This window comes from Mandrillus leucophaeus, unplaced genomic scaffold (genome assembly GCF_000951045.1).
Source record: "Mandrillus leucophaeus isolate KB7577 unplaced genomic scaffold, Mleu.le_1.0 Scaffold95, whole genome shotgun sequence".
Taxonomy (NCBI): domain Eukaryota; kingdom Metazoa; phylum Chordata; class Mammalia; order Primates; family Cercopithecidae; genus Mandrillus; species Mandrillus leucophaeus.
Window position 1 is genome coordinate 1,551,577 of NW_012110363.1, and position 24,155 is coordinate 1,575,731.

General features: G+C 36.5%; 1 protein-coding gene across 6 annotated transcripts in view; it reads left to right on the forward strand.

Moving 5' to 3' along the window:
* GUCY1A3 (guanylate cyclase 1, soluble, alpha 3) overlaps positions 1-24,155 on the forward strand; it is a 75,228-nt gene that overhangs the window by 1,211 nt on the left and 49,862 nt on the right. The window contains exon 3 of one of the 6 annotated variants that reach the window (XM_011970487.1): positions 245-338. The exons of 4 other annotated variants lie outside the window; for them this stretch is intronic. The gene's annotated coding sequence lies outside the window, so the exon portion shown is untranslated. Of the gene's footprint in view, positions 77-244; positions 339-24,155 lie in introns of all 6 variants that reach the window. One more of the 6 variants, XM_011970486.1, reaches the window with a different exon arrangement.

Consider the following 24,155-nt stretch of genomic DNA (forward strand, 5'->3'; position numbering starts at 1 on the left):
CCTGGACCCCGGAGGCAGCAGGGCTGGAGGCGGCGGCAGGCTTCAGGTCAACTTCACCCGGCCGGCTGCGGCGTGGGTAAGAGGCGCGTCCTCCTCCACAGCAAACGCTGCGATCGCCGGGCTGCCCAGAGAAGGCAGCCGGCTAACTTCCAGCGGCTGCCCAGCAGCTCCCTGAGGTGTGCGCGTGTGTGCGAAAGAGACACAATGATTTACTGCTTGGCAGTCCCATTTCTGTTTTCGTTAGGACTGCAGCTCTTGGAGAAACCGTGAGCAGGGGGCCACCGCGGTCTCCGCGCCTATCTGCACCCTGTCGCCCCAGCTGCCTGACAGTGACAATGGTGTGAGGGGCTGCGTTGCAACGTGGTCATGTGATTTCAGGCTATGGATTTCGTGCGTCTTTCTTTGCTCACTGATTTTCAAATGGTTATTCTTTCATTTTGCACTCCATAAACAGTTTACATCTTCTGAAGTAAGCCAGAAGATTGTACAGCTCACTTAACGATGACTGGTTGAAGGCACTTGATTTTCAACCTATGGAAGCAGTGCTGAGTTCTAAATAGAATAGATTTTTTTTTATGTCATTTGAACTTCATTTATAACGTATCAATAGTGATATTTTAGGATCAGTCCTCCTATGGTGATTTCACTAAATGCCTATTTAATGAATTATTGATTTGATTTCATTACATCTCTGCCACTTACTAGGACTGTCTTTGTAGGAACATCAAACTTTCCTGTTACATATAGGTAAGCGTTGAAGCACTTGAGGTAATTTTTTTTTGGTCTTGGTTCGTAGTGTAGAAGTGGTCTGTTGCTTTTCCTAAAATGGCTATACATATTTTTTTCTTTAAGAGTGATAATTTCAGGTATCCTAGTATGTACAGTGCTAAAAAATCAACACGTTATGATAGCAACGATGTAACCAAAATAAGCAACACTTGATTTGTCTGAAAGTTATATATATAAGCTTTATTATTCCTTCAGTGTAAGATGTCTATGCAGTCTATGCTTTGTTCAGCCATTAAACAACTGGGTCTGTGGATCTTCTTCAAGGGGCCGTGAAGTCCCTAAAATTGTATTTAAACATTAGAGTGGCTGCATTTTAAGGGAGATAGTACAGAGTCAAATATCCAAAAGGGACCTGTGCCCTAATAGAAAATTAAGGACCACGGGGTAAAAACACGTAAGCCACATTTTTTCTTCTTAAAACAACAGGCTGTCTACGTACAGCCTGCAGACATAGGCTAGAAGGAAAATTCTAGAACAATTAAATGGTGTTACATTAGTTAAATATTTCACATAAAATAGACCAGATGTATGTATTTTTATGTATTAGGAAACAGTTCTGTGAAGTTTATTTAGTAGAAATTTGTAATTAATAGATGACCTTATATTTATATTTATAAGGTATATTTATACTTTTATATTGTAAGATCGCTTTCTATTATATGACAGAAAATAAAAATCATATTTTGTCTTTGAAATCCAATCAAAATATAAAGTATACTTGGTATGATGTCTCATAATTTATGAAATATAAATAGCCCCTTAAAGGTCTTGCTTCTAGATATTCAGGTATTAAATAACATGATTAAAATAGTTTTCTGTCATTCAGAGAATGAGGAAGGAAATATAAAAATATTTTATTTATTTATGGCAATACCAAAAACTAAAGAAGTATGGAAAACTTCACAATGCTTAGTACTTATAACTCTTACAACTGTGACTTATTAAGGGATCTTTCTTAAGACATTTTGAAAAGCTATTTTAATATTTCACTACAAACTTAAGTGATAATATTAAAATTAAAGTATATCTATTACAAATAAATCAATAAAATATTTTGTGACCGAATTTTAAGAATTTTGTCATAGATATTTTTCAAATGAAATTGAAAACAATTAAATCTGTATCTAACATCACTTTTATTGACAAATTGAGATATTATGTGACTTCGAATTTTTTCAGAAACTATACAAGGGAAATTAAATCCTGCATTTACATTTGCTAACAATTAATTAGTGTGGACTGAGGAGAATATTTATTTCTTTACAGGTTAGTTTAAAATAACATGATCTGTACCCCCATAATTTCTAATTAACCTTTTTATAGAACTAAATAAACATCAAATTAGCCATCAGAACGAATCTCTACAAGTAAGGGGAAAGGGAAAGGTAAAGCAATATTTCAATAATACAAGTCAAAAAGTATGTCCACTAACGGGAAAAAAATTTGGAGGAAGTTGTTCAGAATACTTGTTCTGTGTCAGATTCACTAAGAAGTTGCTTGGCTTTTATCTGTGAGAAGATTCCATTTTGATGGCACTGATTTCTACACTGGTTCATTAAACGTATTTACCCAAGCCACTTTTCTGAAATATTTCTATTTATTACTTTTCTGCACATTTGTAGAAACAAATATTTTTTTCCTAAAGGATCAATAATTAAAAATATTTTTGTCTCTTGGCCATGTACATTCATTCTGCAATAGTTTGTTTTGGGTGTCTACATCTTCACTTGATACAAGAAGAGCTTTTGTCAATGTTTAGTTACTAGTTGATTTACTTGGGGTGAAGTAATGTCCTGGCTATCCTGAATCATATCTGCTCCTTTTATGTTCTTTCAGAACATTGAAATGTCTTACCTATTATATATGTATTTTTTCTTCTTTCCTGGATTCATGCCAATAGGCTTCATCTTCCTATAGCCTCGAAGGCTTACAGAGGATGAACAGAGTTATTTGGGAAGAGTGAAGGAAGAGCTGTAGAGCGGACTTCCCCCTCAGCCCACAGTAGGAGAGACTGGCTACGTCTTAAAACTTGAGAGACTCTGGAGCAGGCTCTTCCTTGCCACAAGAATGTGCCTCACAGCCTGTAGTTTCTAACTTCTCTTATATGGCATGTTTTCTGGCCATTAATAATGTTTCATTAAAACAAATCCTCCCTTTTATAAAATTGAGGCCAACTCAAATTAATTAACTCACATACCGAGTCCTCTATCTCATCATACTGAGAATTAGCAGGAAGTCGACAGGAGACAGTGGCTTTGAGAGTGAACACCTTCTTGGGGGAAGCATTTAATGGGGCAGACCCATTTCTTAATCCTGAAATTTTTATTCTAGGTTCAGCCTATCTATTTATCCTCTTTTGCTATGTCACATGTCATTGAAAGTACCTGTTTAAATGTCTGCATCTCCCACTAAATTCAAATCTCCTTAACGATATCCAATGTTGGATCTATAGTGCTTGGTGCATAGTAGGTGTCTAAAGAGCTTAACATTGTTGTCATTGTCATTCTTGAATTAAGGCTTGTTTATGCCTTGATGCTACCACATGGAGCTATGGTCTTGGTGACAGAGACCCTTATGTGCTCGTCTGTCATGTAGTTTGTAGCCTCTTCAGAATTGCTTGTAAACTGTTATTTATTTCACCAACAATTTTAACTCTGCTTCAACCCTTAAGTCTCTTGCCATTAGACCTACAAGAACCTGCCTTCCCAATGTCAGCTTCACTTGTAATGTTTGCTTTACCTTCCTTGCTGTTGATTTAGCTGGACAAAGAGACATAGCTGTATCTTGTGGCCAACTACCAACTGCTTCACTCCAATGTCAGCTTAGAGGATACTAAGCAGTGCTATGCAGTTATTTATTCTTTCTTAATTTCATATCAAATTCTCCATGGTACATATTCTGGATTTTTTCCAGGTTTTCTAGTCTACCCAGATTATCTCCACTCTTCATTCTTAGCAGAGGACCATACTTTTTAATTCACAGAGGATATTAAGGTCAGTTTTGTCAAATTATTTGTCAACACTCATCTTGAATACAGTAGGAATTTCCTTGACCAGCTCTGAGCATAGGAACTCTTTTCTTATATTCAACTATCGAATTTGTCTCTATAATATTTATATCTTTAATTTTACCCCTTAGAGTATTATACAAAATGCTTTTACATCTAACAACTCTTAATAGTGTCTAAGATAATCATCAGTTTCTTCAACCCATGCTTATTTACCATGGGTTGAGAGTCTCAGTGTTACCAGGGTTTTTCTCTTTTGGATGCACTTCTGTTTTTATGAAAGTATGATCCCCAGAGTCGAACACAGAGGATTGTCCTCTGATATATTTATCTTCTCTGGATATCATATAGTAAATCAACCTGAAATCTGTTCTACTCTTTCCCTCCCTTTTTTATCCACCCATTCAACACTGTTTAATTGTGTATCTTTTTTGCACATTCTTCTGCAAATACACTTCTTTTCGCCACCGAATTTTTTGTTTGACCACTTGATTTGGGACTTTTTACAAATACTTACTGCAATGAAATTTGTTACCTTTAGTTAGCCTGCTGTTCCAGAAAGTCAAGGCCTTCTTGGATTCTGAGTCCTTGATACAGATTAGCCGTTTTCACCAATTTAGGGGAATTAGCAGGATATAATTAACATCTTCATCCAAGTAACTATCCAAGATGCTGAACTGGAACTACCTTTGGCATGTTCCTAGACACCTTCCTTTACGTTAGACTCCCGCTTTACGTTAGTCCATAAATTATTCCTCTTTATCAGGCTGTTCAACCAGTTATAGAGTCTAATAATTCTCTTTGAAGTTTACATTCCTTTGTGTGGCTTAAGAGAGTATACTGAGACAGACTTGGTCAAATTCCTCCCTGAAATGAGTCTCTACTTTCTGCAGAATAGATGTCGAGTAACTGCTATTAAAAACAAAAGGAGATAACTAGGTTAGTTGATAAGGATAGGTTCCTGTGACCTCTCTCTAGCTTGTAGATAATAGCACTTCACATTGTGAATGCTTGCATGCCATGTTTTTAATCATCTCTTTGGAATAGTTCCTGCAATTAATGTCCAGCTCTCTAAATTGTAGCTGATGGAATCCACCTTCCCAATTTTGAAAATTGAGGTAATGGTTGGACTCTGTCAACACTTCTCTTCACTGTAATATTTTTACAGATTGCTTTAACAATTCCTTTATCTTATCAACGTATGCTTTCAATATTTTGTAGTGTAATTTCTCCAAATTAATGGATTTAAACTCATTTAGAATATTTGATGTCATTCTATATTCTGGGCCTTAAATTTGTTATTTTTAGTTTTGTCCTACTTTTGTAAGTATGGATATTATTTTCTTAAGGAATGGATATGAAACAAAACAAGAGCAGAGTGGTTCTGCCTGTTTGTTCATGTACTGTGATTTGAATATCTTTATCCAGTGCACTCTTCCTACATCTAATAAAAATGCCATCACCACCACTTTATCTGGCAATCATAGCAAGAATTAAAAGGACATGTTTTCTTGTTTTTGTAAGCTTCAGCCTATTTTATGTCTTACATTTTATAACACTCTTCTTAGAGACTCAGCTGCTATTTTGTACTTCTCTCAATAAAGTTTATTATGGATTATGCTTGTCACTGAGGAAGATACAAAGCAAAGTTTATGACACACACTCCTTGACTTGAAGGAATTTAAAGTCTGCATGAACAAAACCAAGAAATAGTCTCAGAATTATACATGTCAGCACTTAACAATGAGCATAATATTTGTAGAATAGCTTTAATAAGTTTTAAAGAAGTTAGGAGAAGGAAGAGAGTTTGGTAAGATGGAAATATTGAGTAAGGCTTTCCAGAGGAGATCAAAGACTTAGCTGAGGTTTTAAAACAAGATCAGGATGTTGGATATCATAGGACCTGTAGGATTTAAATGTGGCAAATAGTAGGAAGAGTATTCTAGACAGAGGAAAGGAAAGGATTCACTGCAGGGATCAGATGTGTTGGGGCTGTGTGTGTGTATTTGGTATGTGTATGTTTGCCCTGTGTATGGCAGAACGGGCAACGCTAAGCCTTCCCAAGTCATAGCTTTGAAGTATTTGTTTGTGGAGAACACCACTTTTCCATTTCTAGCTTTTCGTTTCCCCTTGTTCAATCTTTGTGAGGTCCGCACCTACTCATCTTGTAGATCTCAAACTAAGCTCTGCTGCCTAATACCTTTCCTCGACCTTCCAAGCCTAAATTGCATGCCTTATTATGTTTTCCTGGAACACACTGTGCTTCCTCTGTAGAATTATTATGATATGAATAATTACTTGCTGAATTTTTACTATTATACTGATACTTGTGGAAAGAGGTACCATTTCTGTTTAGTTCTCCATTTTATACACAGTCATTGAATACAAGTGCTCAATGGCTCATAAGCACTCAGTGAAAATGTGTGCTATGGCCGGGCGTGGTGGCTCACGCCTGTAATCCCAGCATTTTAGGAAGCCGAGGCAGGCGGATCACCTGAGGTCAGGAGTTCAAGACCAGCCTGGCCAAGATGGTGAAACCCCATCTCTACTAAAAATACAAAAAATTAGCCGGGCATGGTGGTAGGTGCCTGTAATTCCAGCTACTCAGGAGGCCGAGGCAGAGAATTGCTTGAACCCGGGAGGCGGAGGTTGCAATGAGCCAAGATTGCACCATTGTACTCCAGCCTGGGCGACAGAGGGAGGCTCCATCTCATCTCAGAAAGAAAGAAAGAAGAAAGGGAGGGAGGGAGGGAAGGAAGGAAGGAAGGAAGGGAGGGAGGGAGGGAGGAAGGAAGGGTGTGCTATGATAAGCCTACTTGGAACAGTGAAGTTATATGGAGAATACTTGTAAAAAAATGTTTAAAATAAAGAAGGGTTGGATTACAAGTCCAGGACTTTTGTTCTTTATACGCTTATTCTAACAGATTTTTTCTATTTTTAAAATTTATTTCTTTTTATGTCTTAAGCTTTTTTATTAAAAATAAAGACAAAAACACACACCTTAGCCTGGAGCTACACAAGGTCAGGATCTTCAGTTTCACTGTCTTCCGCTGCCACATCTTTTCTCACTGCAAGATCTTCAGGGACAATAACATGCATGGAGCAGTCCTCGCCTATGATTACAATGCCTTCTGGAATACCTTCTGAAGAAACTGCCTGAGGCTGTTTTATACTTAACTTATTTTTTTAAGTAAAACTAGTACCCTCTAAAAATAAAAGGTATAGTATAGTAAATACATAAACCAATAAAATAGTACTTTATTATCACTATGGAGTTTTATATACTGTACATAATTGTATGTACTATGCTTTTATATGGCTGGCAGCACAGTAGGTTTGCCTGCACGAACATCTCCACAAGCATTTTAGTTATGTGCTATGACATTACAATGGCTGCCAGTCACTAAGGAATGGGAGTTTTTCAGCCCCATTATAATCATATGGGAACATGATTGTGTGTGCGGTCCATAGCTGACAGAAACATTGTTATTTGGTGTGTGACAGTATATGCACTGGAATTTTTAGCTGCTTATTGTTTTCAATTTGCAATCACTTTGCAGCTTCAAATATGCTCATTATAAGCAGTTAAGTGATATGTGGTTTTTATTACAATATTAAGTTAATAAAATATGTGACAAGGAATTTCAGTATTCCATAGTATAACATGAACTTTTAAATTGTGTATTTGTGAGCATAAAGTCATATCAAGATCTTTAGCACTATATGTGAAGTATTTAGAGAATTACAAATGTAGCATTGAAGGAAATGTGGGTAAGTGCAATAAAATTGTCAGTACACGAGTTGTAAAGCAAGATATTCATATATTAGATTAGCACTATACATTTATAAATATGATTAGCAAAAGGCAGGCTTCCCAGTGAAAACAAACATCTTTGGGTAAAATTCTATTTCTTTTAATGTTTTAAAATATTTGCAGTCACTAATTGTAAGTCATATTCCTCCTTGTCCAGCTCTATCCCAAATAACAATTTAATACACCACAGCATCTATTTCTGCTTCTTTTCTGTGTGACCGGCTCGGAATAATTCATAAGCCCTTGTTGTTTGATCTTATGCTAAGAAAAATCCAGCAGTGGTATGTAGGAGAGCTGTGATATGCCTATAAGAGTTTATACTTTGGAGAGCAAATTATCCTAATTAAAGTCACTGCTTTTCTTCTCTTCTCCTTCTCCTCCTCTTTGAAGCTATGAGAGTTTACCTTAACCTAGACTGGTTACCACCTATGGCTTTATGACTTGCCTGCTGAGAGCAAGAAAGCTGTATATGAGGGATATTGCAAGGCCACCTTCCACAAAAATTGCTCTCCTACTTGGTCTTGCCCTATGGCCTAAATCTCCTTTGGGTTGATGTAATCTTTTGGAGTATCTCCCAGAGTCAACAAGATACCTGTTTTACCATGAAGAGCAGCACAACCTAGTTGCCCAATAGCAGTGGTTACTTTTATTATGTTGTCTTCTGCCTTCAATCAAGAGCATGACACTTGGACATAGCTTTTTAAAGTAAAGAGAAAAAGGAAACTGAAAGGCTCAGTATGTGGGGCATAGATAAGGAAACGAGACTTAAATAGGGTGTATTGGTCAACCATACAGGGCTTAAATAGAAAGAGGAAGACCAAAAGAAAGCAAAGAATGTCCTAAGAAGAGCCGTTTTTTTTACACTTTTGTTGCCTATTAGTTTTCTTCATTCCTAGGGATGGTTAGGACATTTTTCCACATTGGCATGTTATGGCCTTGATTATCTACTTAAATCACACCAGAGGAAAATCAGTTTAGTTATTTTTATCTTAACATTGGATCTGTTTAGCATGTCCTGGAAATTAGTAGTTGGCATATTGTCACCATCTATTTTGTACACAGTGAAAAGGCATTTGGTATGTTTCTATTTACATTCACTGTCCTTGATAAATACTAATTGGCCAGTGACTGTAAGTCTCAAGAATTTTTGCTGCAGAGCATGTGTTAAAACTCATTTTCAGTGGTGTAGGAGTCATGCAGTGTTTATCACTTACATGGATAATCTGACAGCTGTATTTTCCTGCCTGACTGCAGCTTTATTCTTCATCATTCTCTTCCTTGAATAGTGTGTTATGGTCACTTTGTCTTAGCTGCAATTTACTCCCAACCTTCTTTTTGTTTTCAAGTCTGTGTCTTTGCATTTGCTTTTCTGCTCCTGCAATGACTTATTTTGTTTTCTCTGCCTTGCTATTTTCTGTTTATTCTACAAAGCTCACCTTAAGTGTCACTTTTTCAAGGACATGTTTACCAATGTACTGTACAGGGGCACATGCAGATTCTTCATGTCCCCATCACACCCTGTCATGACATCACACTGAACTGAGTTTGTGTGGTCTAAGTCTGTCCACCCCAACCTTTACTCAAAACATTCCTTAAGGAACTAGGATTGGCTTGTTTTTATTTATTTGCTTTCGTTTTTAATACCTGAGATCTCATCCTTTAGAATGCAGTAATAGGTGCCTAATAAATATTTTTGGCATATGTGAATGAATGAATGAGTGAATAAATAATCAGATGAGTTGATGAAAGATTCTAAGGGAAGACTAGGTAATGTGATTATAAGAGAAAGGTCCTGAAGAATACTTGGGAATGGATCCTTTATTCATACGTGATTTTGTTCATCAGCTTATGTGTAGCATCATGGTCATTTGGAAAACATTGGTCCATTGAAATTTACACGTTTTCCAAATGGTGACACACTTTATTATACAGTGTCAGAAGTTAGCCTTCATGACTATCACCACTGATCTCATCAGGAAGTTTTTAGTATAGGATAGCTATAAGCTCACAATGGCAGTTCTAGATAGTGCAGCTGTGGATTGAAAATGTTGTCTGGTTTCCTCTTTTTAAACCAAGAATCCATCCTAATATAATAAAAAAAATCAGGCCAGGCAGGCACCATGGCTCACACCTGAAACCCAGCATTTGGGAGGCCAAGGTGGGCGGATCACCTGAGGTCAGGAGTTTGAGACCATCCTGGTCCAACATGGTGAAACCCCATCTCTACGAAAAATACAAAAATTAGCCAGGCATGGTGGTGGGTGCCTGTAATCCTAGCTACTTTGGAGACTGAGGCAGGAGAATCGTTTGAACCTGGGAGGCGAAGGTTGCAGTGAACCAAGTTTGTGCCACTGCACTCCAGCCTGACTGACAGAGCGAGATTCCATTTAAAAAAAAATGTGTGTGTGTGTGTATATATATGTATAAAATATATATATGAAAAAATCAATAGTCTTGGTCTTAAATTAGAATAAATATTAAAATCTAAAATAATAACTGTTTATCTAAAAAATTTAGCAAAGTGGAATTACTTCTTGTATTTATATCTAAGACCAAGAAAAACTTCAAGATTTCAAAATAATAAATTATTAGACAATAATGAAATTACAAACATTATAGCAAGTACACTGATAGTTAGGAAAAATCAAAATAGAAGTTCTGAGAACAAAGTGTGTTAATCTCCAAAAATGTATACTTATACTTTAAACCTACTAATTTAGAAAATTCTACACAAATATAAATTCCATTAGAATGATTACATCATCACATGTCACGTAGTCTCTGGAGACCTCTACTGCAATCTGTGAGAGAATGAAAATGAAAAAGGTGCATAATATTAGAGCATTGTTATGAAAATCGTTTTGACGTTGCAGATCCTCTGAAAAGGTCTCAGGACATCCCCAAGAGTTTGCAAACCACATTTCAAGAAATGCTGCTTTAACTCAAATGTGTCTTGAACAAGGTAAACACAAAAGTTTTTACAATAATTTTATATCAAGTCCAGTTCATAATAGTGAACATTTCTTAAGTACATATTACATTCCAAGCATTAATACAACTGCATTACTTTAATCAAATCCCTTGAGGAATGTTATATTCTCATCACTGTTCTACAGATGAAAAAATTGATGATACACAGAATAGATAAGTCACTTGCCTAAATGTCATACATTTAATTAATAATAGAATCAGTATTTGTAGCAAGGCAGGGTTCACACTTTTACCTACTGTGGTAATTACTATGGTAACCTTTCTGCCTACATTGTAAGTTTTCCTGATGATTTGTGAATTACCCAGGTTTTGCTCACGAACAATATCATTTGTTGAATGTCTAGCATTTTAAGAAACTGCCAAACTGTTTTCCATTCCCACTAGTATTCTATGAGAATTCCAGTTATTCCACATTGCCAAAAACTCTTGACATTGCCAAACTCTAGAATTTTAGACATTCTGATGAGTTTTTAATAACTAATAATATTGAGCATATGAAGAAATATTTACTGACTGTTTATATATCTTCTTTAATGAATTGTCTATTCAGACTTTTTGCCCATTTTAAAATGGAATTGTTTCTTTTTTTTATTATTATTATACTTTAAGTTCTAGGGTACATGTGCACAACTTGCAGGTTTGTTACATATGTATACATGTGCCATGTTGGTGTGCTGCACCCATTAACTCATCATTTACATTAGGTATATCTCCTAATGCTATCCCTCCCGCCTCCCCCCTCCCCACAATAGGCCCTGGTGTGTGATGTTCCCCTTCCTGTGTCCAAGTGATCTCATTGTTCAATTCCCCTCTATGAGTGAGAACATGCAGTGTTTGGTTTTCTGTTCTTGCGATAGTTTGCTGAGAATGATGGTTTCCAGCTGCATCCATGTCCCTACAAAGAACACGAACTCATCCTTTTTTATGGCTGCATAGTATTCCATGATGTATATGTGCCACATTTTCTTAATACAGTCTGTCACTGATGGACATTTGGGTTGATTCCAAGTCTTTGCTATTGTGAATAGTGCTGCAATAAATACACATGTGCATGTGTCTTTATAGCAGCATGATTTATAATCCTTTGGTATATACCCAGTAATGGGATGGCTGGGTCATATGGTACTTCTAGTTCTAGATCCTTGAGGAATCGCCATACTGTTTTCCATAATGGTTGAACTAGTTTACAACCCCACCAACAGTGTAAAAGTGTTCCTATTTCTCCACATCCTCACCAGCACCTGTTGTTTCCTGACTTTTTAATGATTGCCATTCTAACTGATGTGAGATGGTATCTCATTGTGGTTTTGATTTGCATTTCTCTGATGGCCAGTGATGGTGAGCATTTTTTCATGTGTCTGTTGGCTGTATGAATGTCTTCTTTTGAGAAGTGTCTGTTCATATCCTTTGCCCACTTTTTGTTGGGGTTGTTTGCTTTTTTCTTGTAAATTTGTTTGAGCTCTTTGTAGGTTCTGGATATTAGCCTTTTGTCAGATGAGCAGATTGCAAAAATTTTCTCCCATTGTGTAGGTTTCCTGTTCACTTTGATGGTAGTTTCTTTTGCTGTGCAGAAGCTTTTTAGTTTAATTAGATCCCATTTGTCAATTTTGGCTTTCGTTGCCGTTGCTTTTGGTGTTTTAGACATGAAGTACTTGCCCATGCCTATGTCCTGAATGGTATTACCTAGATTTTCTTCTAGGGTTTTTATGGTTTTAGGTCTAACATTTAAGTCTCTAATCCATCTTGATTTTCTTACTAAGTTGGAAACTGTATATTCTGGATTAAACTCCTTTGATGTTGTGTGTTACAAATATTTTCTTCTAGTATGTGACTTGTGTTTTTGTTTATGTAATAATGTCTTTCAAAGAGCCAAAGTATTTTTTTACTTTGATGAAGTCCACTTTACCATGCTCTTTTTAAATATTTCATGTTTTTTTTTTAATTTAAACATCTTTACTTCAAACCTAATCACAAAGAATTTCTTTTTTTTTCCTCTGTAAGTTTTATAGTTGTAACTTTTGTATTTAGGTTTACGATCTGTCTTAGTCTGTTTATTTTGCTATAAAAGAATACCCGAGGTTGGTTAATTTATTTACAGAAGAGGTTTATTTGGCTCAATGTTCTGCAGGCTGTGTAGGAAGCATGGCACCAGCATTTGCTTCTAGTGAGAGCATGAGGCTGCTTCCACTCATGGCAGAGATGAAGGGGAGCCAGCATGTGCAGAGATTACTCAGAGAGAAAGGAAGCAAGGGAGAGAGAGAGGAGATGCCAGGCTCTTGTGTAACAGCCAGCTCTTGAAGAAACTAGTAGAGCAAGAACTCACTGGCTATCATGAGAACAGTGCCAAGTCATTCATGAGGGATCTGCCCAGTGACCCAAACATCTCCCAAATCCACTCCACACTCAACACTGAAGATTAGATTTCAACATAAGGTTTGGAAGATTTGAATATCCAAACCATGGCATGGTTCATTAAGATTTAATTTTTGTATGAGTATGATGTGTGTATAAAAGTTTATTTCTTTTTCTATATGGATTTCCAGTTGTTCCCATGGCATTTTTATTAAAAAACAAACAAACATATTTTCTTTCCTTATTTTATTGCCTTGACACCTTTTTTGAAAATGCAGTTGTGGATCTCTATCGATCTCTGTGTCACTCCTTTGAAACTGATACCTCACTCTCTTGATTACTTTAACTTTTTAAGTTTCGAAGCAGGTATATAAGTCCTTCAGCACTATTTTTCTTCTTTAATATTAATTTTGCTATCATATGTCATCAATGAAATCTTAGACTCATTTTGTCAATTTTTACTAAAATCATGGCTGGGATGTTGATTGGAATTGCATTGAAATCTATAAACCAGTTTAGAGAAAATTTGTAGCCTAACAATATTATTCATGGTATATATCTCTCCATATATTTTGACCTTCCTTAACTTATCTCATGAATGTTTGTAGTTTTCAGTGTAAGAGTCTTGTAAGCCTTTGGTTAGATTTATTGCTAAGTATTTTATATTTATTGACAGTATCATGAGTTTTTAATTATTTTCCAGTATTTGTGACCAGGACAGAAGTTCCAGTGGAATTTTGTATATCAGTCTTGTATCCTGAAACACTGCTTGATTTACTTCTTAGTTCTAGTTATTTTGTAGATTCATTGGGAATTCCTACGTGAAAAATTTTAAATATATATATGTGTGTGTGTGTGTGTGCACATACGCGTGTATAATCTTTGAACAACACAGAGATTGGGGCATTGGCACTCCTGCACAGTCAAAAATCTATATAAAAGTTTTGACTCCTCAAAAACTTAACTACTAATAGCCTACCGGTGACTGAAAGCTTTACCAATAACATAACTACTAATAGCCTACTGGTAACTGAAAGCTTTACCAATAACATAAACAGTTGATTGACATGTATTATATATCATATACTGTATTCTTAAAGTAATCTGGAGAAAAGAAAATGTTACAAAGAAAATCATAAAGGAAGAGAAAATATATTTACCATTTATTAAGTGCAAGTGGGTCATTATAAAAAATCTTCATCCTCATTGTCTTCATTTTGAGTAGGAGGAGGAAGACGACGATAAGGGATTGGTTTTGCTACATCTGGGATGGCAGAGGCAGAAGAAAATCTGCATATAAGTGGACCCATGGAGTTTGAATCTGTGTTGTTCAAGGGTTGTTTGGATACACACACACACACACACGCACACACACACACACGCACACACACGTGTGCATAAACTTGCAACCTTTTGGCCGTTGTTTAACTGATTGCAATGGCTAGGACCTAACTTCTGTACAATATCGATTAGAAGTGATGAGAGCAGGCATCTTTGCTTTGTTCCTGAATAATAGTGGAAACGTGTTCGGTCTTTCGTCATCAAGTATGACTCAATAATTATAGTTTTCATAGATGCTTTCTGATGGATTAAAAAAATTATGATTGCATAGCTTGCTCACTTGTTCTCATTATTAGGGTTGGAGTGGAAGTCTCTTGTGACTTTCTGCAATTTAATCAGAAGTCAAGGACCCTGTACTTTGAGCTAATTTTTGTGCTCTATATAGTATTTCTATTTACAGAAAGCTACATATATAGGTAACAAAAGAAAAGGATTTCATATCCTCACAATCCTTCTTTCAAATTTGCTGTTTCCCAATCCATGGATCTTAATGTAATCTGTACTCAGTTACAGTATAGTACTTTATCACTATAACTCCTTATTCTCTTCCACTTTCAGTCTACTATTCTTATTCAAAATTTTGTCTTAAAAGCCATAAACATCTTTTAATTTAAAAATCAAACGATATTTTCTCAGTCCTCCTTACCCTCTTCAGACTTGTGACATACACTTCTTCTTGAACACGTGTCCTCTTTCATATTCATTCTCTTTATACTTTTCTAATTGCTGCTTCTCTGTCATAGTCATAATACTTTCTCCGGTCCTTAAACATGATGATTCCTTGGAGTTCTAAATTTGGTTATCTTCTCTCTATGTATGTAGCCTCTTGATCTTAAACAGTTTTAATTAAACTCCTGACTATAATGGTTTCTGCTATGAGGAGGAGCAAAAATTCATCTCTAATCTGTTACACACTTCTGAAGTAAATACTCCAATTTTCAAAAGCACCTCTACCCTAGATTCCCTGCTAACAGTTCAAGATCCATGTATCTAAAACAAAATTCAACATCCTTTCTCTCAGGCCAGTAGCTCTGCTTCTGTTACCTGTTTCCGTGAATGGCACTATATCATTCTACAGAAAACTTCAGAGTCATTCTATTCCTCCGATCTGGTGAGTTGCCGCATCATGCCAACTTTAATTTTATAATATATCTAGTAGCCATCTTTTCCTGCCTCTTTCCCACAATTTCCTTCATTTCTTGTTTTCACTTACATTGCTCTTTCTCTGTGGCATGCCCCTCGCCAAAATCTTAATTTTCAAAACTTAATCATTTAAAAAAATAAGCTCAAATTCTGTACATTCCAAGAAGGCTTCCCTGATCATTCTTTTGCCACCATTGCCTAAATCTGATATTTCTTATAAACAGTATTAACTCGCTATCTTTACTTATTCTCACTTTTTACTATAGCCATTAACTATCTAATAAAATTTCTTTTATATATATATAAGAAAATTCAGCCAGGCGCGGTGGCTCATGCCTGTAATCCCAGCATTTTGGGAGGATGAGGGGGATGGATCACGAGGTTAGGAGTTCGAGCCTGACCAGTGTGGTGAAACCCTATCTCTACTAAAAATACAAAAACATTCGCTGGGCGTGGTGTCATGTGCCTGTAATCCCAGCTACTCAGGAGGCTGAGGCCAGAGAATCGCTTGAACCCGGGAAATGGAGGTTGCAGTGAGCTGAGATCACGCCCCTGCCCTCCAGCCTGGGCAACAGAGTGACATCTCAAAAAAAAAAGAAAAAGAGAAAAGAGAAAAGAGAAGAGAAGAGAAAAGAAGAGAAGAGAGGAGAAGAGAAGAGAAGAGAAAAAAGAAAAGAAAATTCAGTGTGTGTGTGTATATATACCCCACTCATATCAGGCTTTGAAGAAAATTAAAGAAAGGAACATTTTCATCCTTTTATGAAGCTGAGTAAATTTTGATTGAATTATAAATAGATTTACTGAAAACTCATATAAAATTTATTTCCAATAAGCAAGACATTTTAGAAGCTCTGATTTAGCTTTCTTTTATTTGTATTTTATGTTTTTTTTTGGTTCATGTTTTGCCCCATATATTGATTATAGCTAATAGCCTAATATTAATATATTTTATTGAGATTAGTTAATATTAATTGAATGGCCAAATGATGGTTGATTCTGTGCTAAGTGCTTCTGATAAGGCAGTGAAGTATAGGAAACACGGATGGTTTTTCATTTAGCTGATTTCACAGCAAAGTGAAAAAGGAGGATAAGAAATTATATGAACATTGCTGACTTCTTTATCAAGCACAGACCTTGGAAATGCATAAACTCTAGGTATAGTAAGATTTCAATTTTTCTGAAAAAAGTTGAAAAACAACACTAATAATAAGTAAGCTAGAAAAAGAGAATATATAGGAAAACAAAAAAAACTATTGTCAAACCGTGTGTCATTTACATAGGTGTGTTTGTGTCTTCACAAAGAATCCAGGGAAAATAAATGGAAAAAAAGTGAATAAATTTGATAACAATTTAGTTTACCTATCTATATCACTTCCGTGTTTATATAGATGACTCAGAGCCAGTAGTTCTTTCAATTTCAGCAGAAAATAATTATTGTCAGTCCCAAAGTTGGATAAACTGTGACCTGCATTGGCTGGTTTGATTAAGGCTGGAAAATAGCAAGCTTGATTAAGTGTCAAAGACAAGATAATGAGGAAGGTTATTTAGAAAATGTGTTTAGAGATTTGAAAAGGGACTAAAATATAGTTTCTCAAGAAAGTGCAAAAGATGATGAGAAAATTATGAAAAAGAGTCTGGGGCAACATTTTAGGAACTGTAGACTGTCAAAGCGATTTTATAATGTATGTTTACATTAGCATGATGCATAGACGTAAGGTCATCTTCTGATTGGTCTGAGATGAAGTAGTTATTTTAACCCTCAAAAGATGGCGAAGTGTGAAATTTGAATTAAAACAACTAAGTCTTCAAGTTTTCTCAAAGTATTCCCTGCAGTGGCTGGTGGTCCACAAAGAGAGGAGGGCTTCTCAACATTTTCAGTAGAGGGGGTGATCAAGATATATTGGGTGAACTCCAGGGTCATGGTCAAACTGCCTGTGTTCCTGTCTCACCTATACACCTCCTGAGCTTTGGGGTTTGAACCACGTCACTGAAGTGTGCACTCCGTCATCTGCAAGCGGAAGGGATTGCAATAAATAATCTCTAACTCCTCTTCCAGTTCTAAACTTCTATTATGCAAATGACTCTGTCTTTATATTGACTTTTATGTAAGAGGAACTGAAATGAATAGGAAAAATTGTTTGGTATTTATTTAAGCTTTCTCTATTTTGAATCAATTAGATGGCAGAAGGCATTTAAAGAATATAGTTGTGGATTTGGATTTAATGGGAAAAGACTTAGCCTTTCTCAACATGGACTTTGCAAGCATCCAAATATATACCTCAAGAGTACATGTTCAGAAGTCAAAATTCATTTCTGGTAATGATTTCTTCTAAACTAATCATTATGTAAAAACTTGGCAGAATTGAATTTGTGTTGGAATTTGCCACATGTCTTTTGCTAACCTGGTTCCAGCATAAGCATCAAGGATCTGTGTCCCATTGTTGTGACAAAAGTTCATTTCCCGTCTTAAGAATCAGAAAGAGCTTTACTGCTGGTCTAAAAACTAGAAAAGGCACCTGCCTGCCCATCAATTACTAATACCTTAGTAGCCTGGTCCCCTGGGCCACCTCCAAAGAAACATCTGCTGAGTCTCCAGGCCTCCAATCTCATGCTTAACTTCACTTTGATGAGCCTTTTCTCTGCGGTCATAAGAGAAAATTTCTCTGAGAAACGTACTTTGCCAAAGTTTATTCCTCGACTTTGTTGTAAAGATCTTTTAAATGTGGCAGAGACACCAACAGCCTTTTTAGCTGCCTTTCAAGTCTTCTCTGATCCCTAAAACTAGAGAGGCTCAAAGTGAAGTTTTCAAAGGGAGTCTCCTTAGAGTTCACTGGGACCCTGAAAGCATCTCTCCTGCCTTCATTTTGGGAATATCTAAGCTTCATTACCTTAACTGACATGCCCAGCAACCTGATCTTTCATTTTATTCCATAATCTAATTTAACAGATACAATTTAGTCTTTGTTTTCTCAGATTATATTTATTAGTAGGGGAACTTGAATAGCAATCACCATGATATGTCAAAAGCTCCTGGTTTCTCAAGGCAGCTCCACAGCATGAGCTCTGTAGTTAGATAGGGTTGGGTTCACTTCCTGTTTCTGCCACTCACCAGCTATGGCCAAGGACAAGTTACATGATCGACGTTTCAGATTCTTCTTGTGTAAAAAATATTAAAATACACAAACACACGCTCACACACCCTTCCCATAAGGTTGTTGTGAAGATTAAATAAGATAATGTATGCGATGTCCCCAACAGCTCTTTAAAGCAGGAGTCAGTCAACAGACCCCATCAAGGACAAGATAGTAGCTACTTAAGGCTTTGCCAGTCATGTGACCTCCATAGCAGTTACTCAACTGCACGGTTTGAACACAGTAGCCATAGACAGTGTGTAAGTGAGTGGGTGTGGCTGTGCTCCAATAAAAGTTTATTTGTGGACATAGAAATTTAGGTCTCATATAATGCTTACGTATCGCTGAGCTCCTCATGTTCTCCTGCATGGCAGCTTAGCTTTGTCTGACTCTCTCAGCCCTGCTCCGGCTTCCGCAGCTCCTCCACTGCCTGAACCTCCACCATTGATACATCTGTTTTTGTTCTCCTTGTGTTTTTGTTTTTGTTTTTTTATCTTTGCTGTTTTTTCTGTAGCCAGGCCTACACTTCTCAATTAATGTGTTCTTGATTAGGTTTGGTAAGATTCTATCTCCAGCGTTGCATAGACATCTTAAGTTTTCACAGCTGTATAAATTTCTGGTCCTTTCTCTCAAAGAGCTTGGGAAAATTTCCAAAAGCTGGATTAGAAGAACTGTGAGAGTCAGTAGTGTCTCTTATTCCAGAATCTTCCTAACAAATATGACAAGTTAGAGTCCAGCCAGTTTGTCTTTCCCCTACCATTGGGTGAGTTCTGTACTCACAAGGTCACTCTTTCCTTCCCAGCAAGGATGAGTTGACCTTGATATCTCCTCATTGCTCAGAAAGGTAATTCAAGCGTTCCACAAGTCAATCCCAGAGTCACTACACTTTTGTCAGGAATACCTGTGTCTCTTAATTTAACTGGACTCTGGGTGACCTATATTGGTTCCACAAATATCTTAAAGTGAACATGCCAATTAGTGTCTCACCTCTACCTGCTCACAACCTAAACCTTTCTACCAAATTAACATTGAGAAAGTAAGTAGATAAAAGAATTATTTGTTGGGCATGGTGGCCCACACCTGTAATGCCAGCACTTTGGGAGGTGAAGGCAGGTGGATTGCCTGAGTTCAGGAGTTCACGAGCAGCCTGGGCAATACGGTGAAACCCGGTCTCTACTAAAATATAAAAATAAAAATAAAAAATTAGCCGGGCATGGCAGCATGCGCCTGTAGTCCCAGCTACTCTGGAGGCTGAGGCAGGAGAATCACTTGAACCCCAGAGGCAGAAGTGGCAGTGAGCCAAGAACACGCCACTGCACTACAGCCTGGGCTACAGAGGGTGACTCTGTCTCAAAAAAAAAAAAAAAAAAGAAAAAAGAATTATCACTGAATCAATATTTAGAAGAACAACTAGCTTATAAAAGCAATAATTGGAGACAAGATTCCTTGTATAACAAATACTAATCATATCCCAATATGGCATTCTAAGAAAAGAAAATCAGATACCACAGAATTTCTATTTAAGCTTGATGGTTACAAGATTTTGTTTTGTTTTCAAATTTCCACATTGGGAATAATATGAATTAATAAAAAATAGTGAGTAGTGGCAATGGCATAAGGCTGCTTGATTTATAAAATAGTTTTGGCTTAACAAGTAGAAAATGAGGTTTAAAATTCAACATAGTCACCCAATTTTTATATTCTAATATGTCGTTAAAGGAATTAGACATGCAACTTATTATGTAATAGAATTAGATAAGATAAAACCAAAATAGAATGTTTCTGCTCTTTCTGCAACTGTGCTGCAAATTCTATTATTTTATAATTCAATAAAAATAACTCTATTGACATATATATAACTTTCTTGGTATGTTCTCTAATGCTCATCAAGTAAAGATTGTTTTCTATAGTTGTAGGATAATGAGCATTTGATATATTATCAGAGTTCCCTTAAACCAGCTTTGATGTATGAAAAAAATGATTACACAGGTATAAAACATTACAGAATCTTTCTGAGAAGATAGAATAAAATTGTCAATCATTTATTTAATAACTTAGGTCAGCACGATTCTCTTGTAGCATGCAATGAGCATTTACTTTTGGTTGTATGTACCAAAAAATATTTTAGGGCTGCTCTGAAGTTATCGAGCAGACACTGATCATTTTGTTCCTGTTGTAAGAAGTTGCCTAGAGTTCTAGTAGAAGAGGCATCACAGCTTTTGTAAGGCAAGTGACTGAAGACTTGATCCAAGACTGGACTTTTACCTTTTATTTTAATTATGGACCTATGGATGCTAGGCAAGACCAGGCACTTTATATATATTATTCCAAATTCTTAATTCGAATCTGTTACATCATGACTTTACCATTTTATGTGTGAAATAGCAGAATTTATGAAGTTATGAAACTTGTCCAATGTCACACTACCACTGAGTAGCAGTTGTGACAGTCAACATGTATTCCTCCCATACTAACTGGCAGTGCTTTTCTAAGTGCTTTCTATTTATTGCTTTGTTTAATCTCATAGCACATTTGAGATAGTTGCTATTATTATCCTTATTTTTCAGGTGGAGAAAATTGAGGTGAAGTTCACTTAAGAACTTCACTAACGTCACAGAGCTAGCACATGGTAGACGCAGGTAGCAAACACAGGCCATCTGTTCATGTAGCCTAAGCTTTTAACTGCTATGCCAACTCCACTGCCTCGGGGCACAACTGGGCATGGCACCCACATTTATGTGAACCCAACCCTCCAAATTATGAAGTCTCTGTCATGCTAATTATCTGCATGAGACACACACACTCACATACACACACACTTGCCTGTATTTCTCAGGCACTTAAAAACTCACCATTACAGAAGAGGGAAAATAAGTGTGTGTATGGTAAGTATGTATGTGTGCGTGTGTGTTTACGTATGTCTATGACATCAAGGATGTACAGAGTTTACTTCCAGCCCTTCCTGCCTGACCAAAATTTAAAAGAAGAGAAAATGGAGAAAGTATGATGTCACGTAATCATCAAGTTCATTATGTCACTGAAATGAAATCTATCAATTAGCCCAATTATTTAATCATCAAGGATTTGTTTTAACTTTAAAATTTCATCAAATTATTTTACCTAAACCATAGTGTACTCTGTGGAGTCTCAGAGAATGTGATCTTGTTGAGTGTTTCTTCCAGGTTGGTAGGTTGACTTTTCACCTTATTTGCAAATTTAAACCAAACATCGATTAGAGTAGAGATATTTCTGATATAATACAATATAGATGTTCTTGGAAAACTTCATATGCTTCAGAACTGTGCACTTTTATTGCCTTCGAAAAATAAAAGGACTTAGGGGAAAAAAATGTGTTTGAGTGAAATCACTCAATGCTTAGGAGCACTAAGCCAAAAAAAAAAAAAAAATCCCCCAAATATAAAAATTTAGTTAAAAGATGTATTGAATTCTAATGAATACTGCACCTTGGCAATTGTAGGCCTTGACTTAAGGGGAAAAAAATGAAAGTAGTTGTTGGGAAAGAACTATAAGAAGGCCTTGAGTCTGCTGAGTTACGGAGACAAGAGAAAAATAAACGGAAATTGTGCAACAGTACTTCCATGACAGAGGATATGGTCAGACTGGGCTAAGAGGAAGAATGGGGAGCAAAGGGAATCTAGCATGTCTGCCATTTTATCCTGACATTGTTTCCCTAGTGATAGATGTGCCTAAGCCGACCAGCATTCCTGAAATGCACAGTACTTGTTTGAAAACAGATAAAAACAAAATGGCTTTTTACAGAGTAGAAAGGAATCACATTTCTTCCTTAACTCATTTCATAATCATTAGTACCTTTTCAGTAAGTGTATTTTAAAGTGACTAAGCCTCTGCAAGGAGCTACTTTAGCCATGTAACTATGATGAGAATCATAGAAAAAGATGCAAGAAATTATTTTATATATTTTAGGGAAAAACTGTTGAAAAGTTTATCCGATGAAATTATCCGATTTCATCATGATTAGCATGACGAACCGTAAGGAGTGATGATACTTAATTTGAAGATGTTTAACTACATGTATTCAAATTGTAGTCGTCATCACACTGGAGTTTTTAAAATATATTTCAAGATTTATAATCCCAAAGGTTTTGCTCTTAAGTTGGTTATAAAACATTCTGAAAATACTTTGATAAAAACTGAGAAACAAAATATTAATTCAAATAGTTAAAATCTCCCTACTATAGAGTGTACTGAATTTTGCTATTACTTCAAAGATGCCACAGAATTGCCTCTTAAATCTAATTTTAAAAGACTGTGGACTGTGCTCATCTTATTTTAAATAAAGATCTAATGCAGCTTATTAAACACAATTTGTGTCCAGTACTGCAGTTTTACCAAGGCAGTCACCACCCAGAAAGTCGGAGGGCAGGGGGACTCCAATATGATTATCGAAAGTGAGGTTGCTGTTGTCTTTAGAGTTGATCTCTTTGTTTTGGGAGAATCATCAGTACAGGTTCTTGAGTTACAAAAATTTAAGGTAAGCATCCTCCTCCTTAAAAATAGCTTGAGACAGCTCACACTTACATGTAGATGCAGTCCGTTAGGAAGGTGAATGCCCTACTCAGTAATAGAAATTGGAATTAACAATTTCTGGGCTTTTGAACAAGAAGGAGAAATTGCTTCCCAAAATGAGATTTTAACAGGAGAATTTGAGTAACCTAACTCCCACAAGGTGTTATATAATATTTGAAATCCAAGCTCTGGGCTTGGTTAAGATTGAACAATCGAAGTCATGGGAAATCTATTATGGACTATTTTGATTGTGCTCTGTGGTCCCCAGAGTGTTTCCTTGGCTGGGATATTGAGAAGTAAAGTCAGAGGAATGTTTCTTCCCTCTGTTCCAGCCCCAACACCCAGTCAGTAGCCCAGGCCTGCAGATTCTCTCTCAGAATTACTTCTGCAATTGGTTCATTTTTTTTTTTCCCCCAGGGTCCTGTTTTTGCCCAACCCAGATCTACCATCTGTCCCACTCTGACCCATTTTTCATTCTACATTCCAAATAATCTTTTAAAAATGCAATCTAATTCACTTACTCTCTTGCTTCTTAGTTATTTAGTTGATTGCCCTTACAATAGAGTATTATCTTGTTTAATGTGGTTTGTAGAACTCTGCAAACTCCTGACCTCTGCCTATTTTGTCTCTTACCATCATTACCTTGCTCTCTCTTACCTCATTCATGCCTTTGCTACACGGGAATTATTTCCTTTCCTAGAACGTTGGCTCCCAAGCATGCTATTCTTTCTGGAACTCTCTTGGCCTGGCCCAGCTCAGATGTTTCTGAGAGGATTAGGTTCAGATCTCTGATTTACATTCCCAGAGCACTATATCTCTCTCCTTTTTACAGCACAGGCCATGCTTGGAACTGATACATCAGAAATAGTTTTCCTCCTGGATTGTAAGTTCCTTGAGAGCAAGGGGTGTTCTTTGCACATCGCTCTGCCCTTGTGTCTAGAAGAATGCCTGGCACAGAGCAGGACATCCATAAATATTTGTTGAATAGGAGGAAAAATGAGCAAGTGCATGAATGCATGAATATGATGTAGAAGACAAT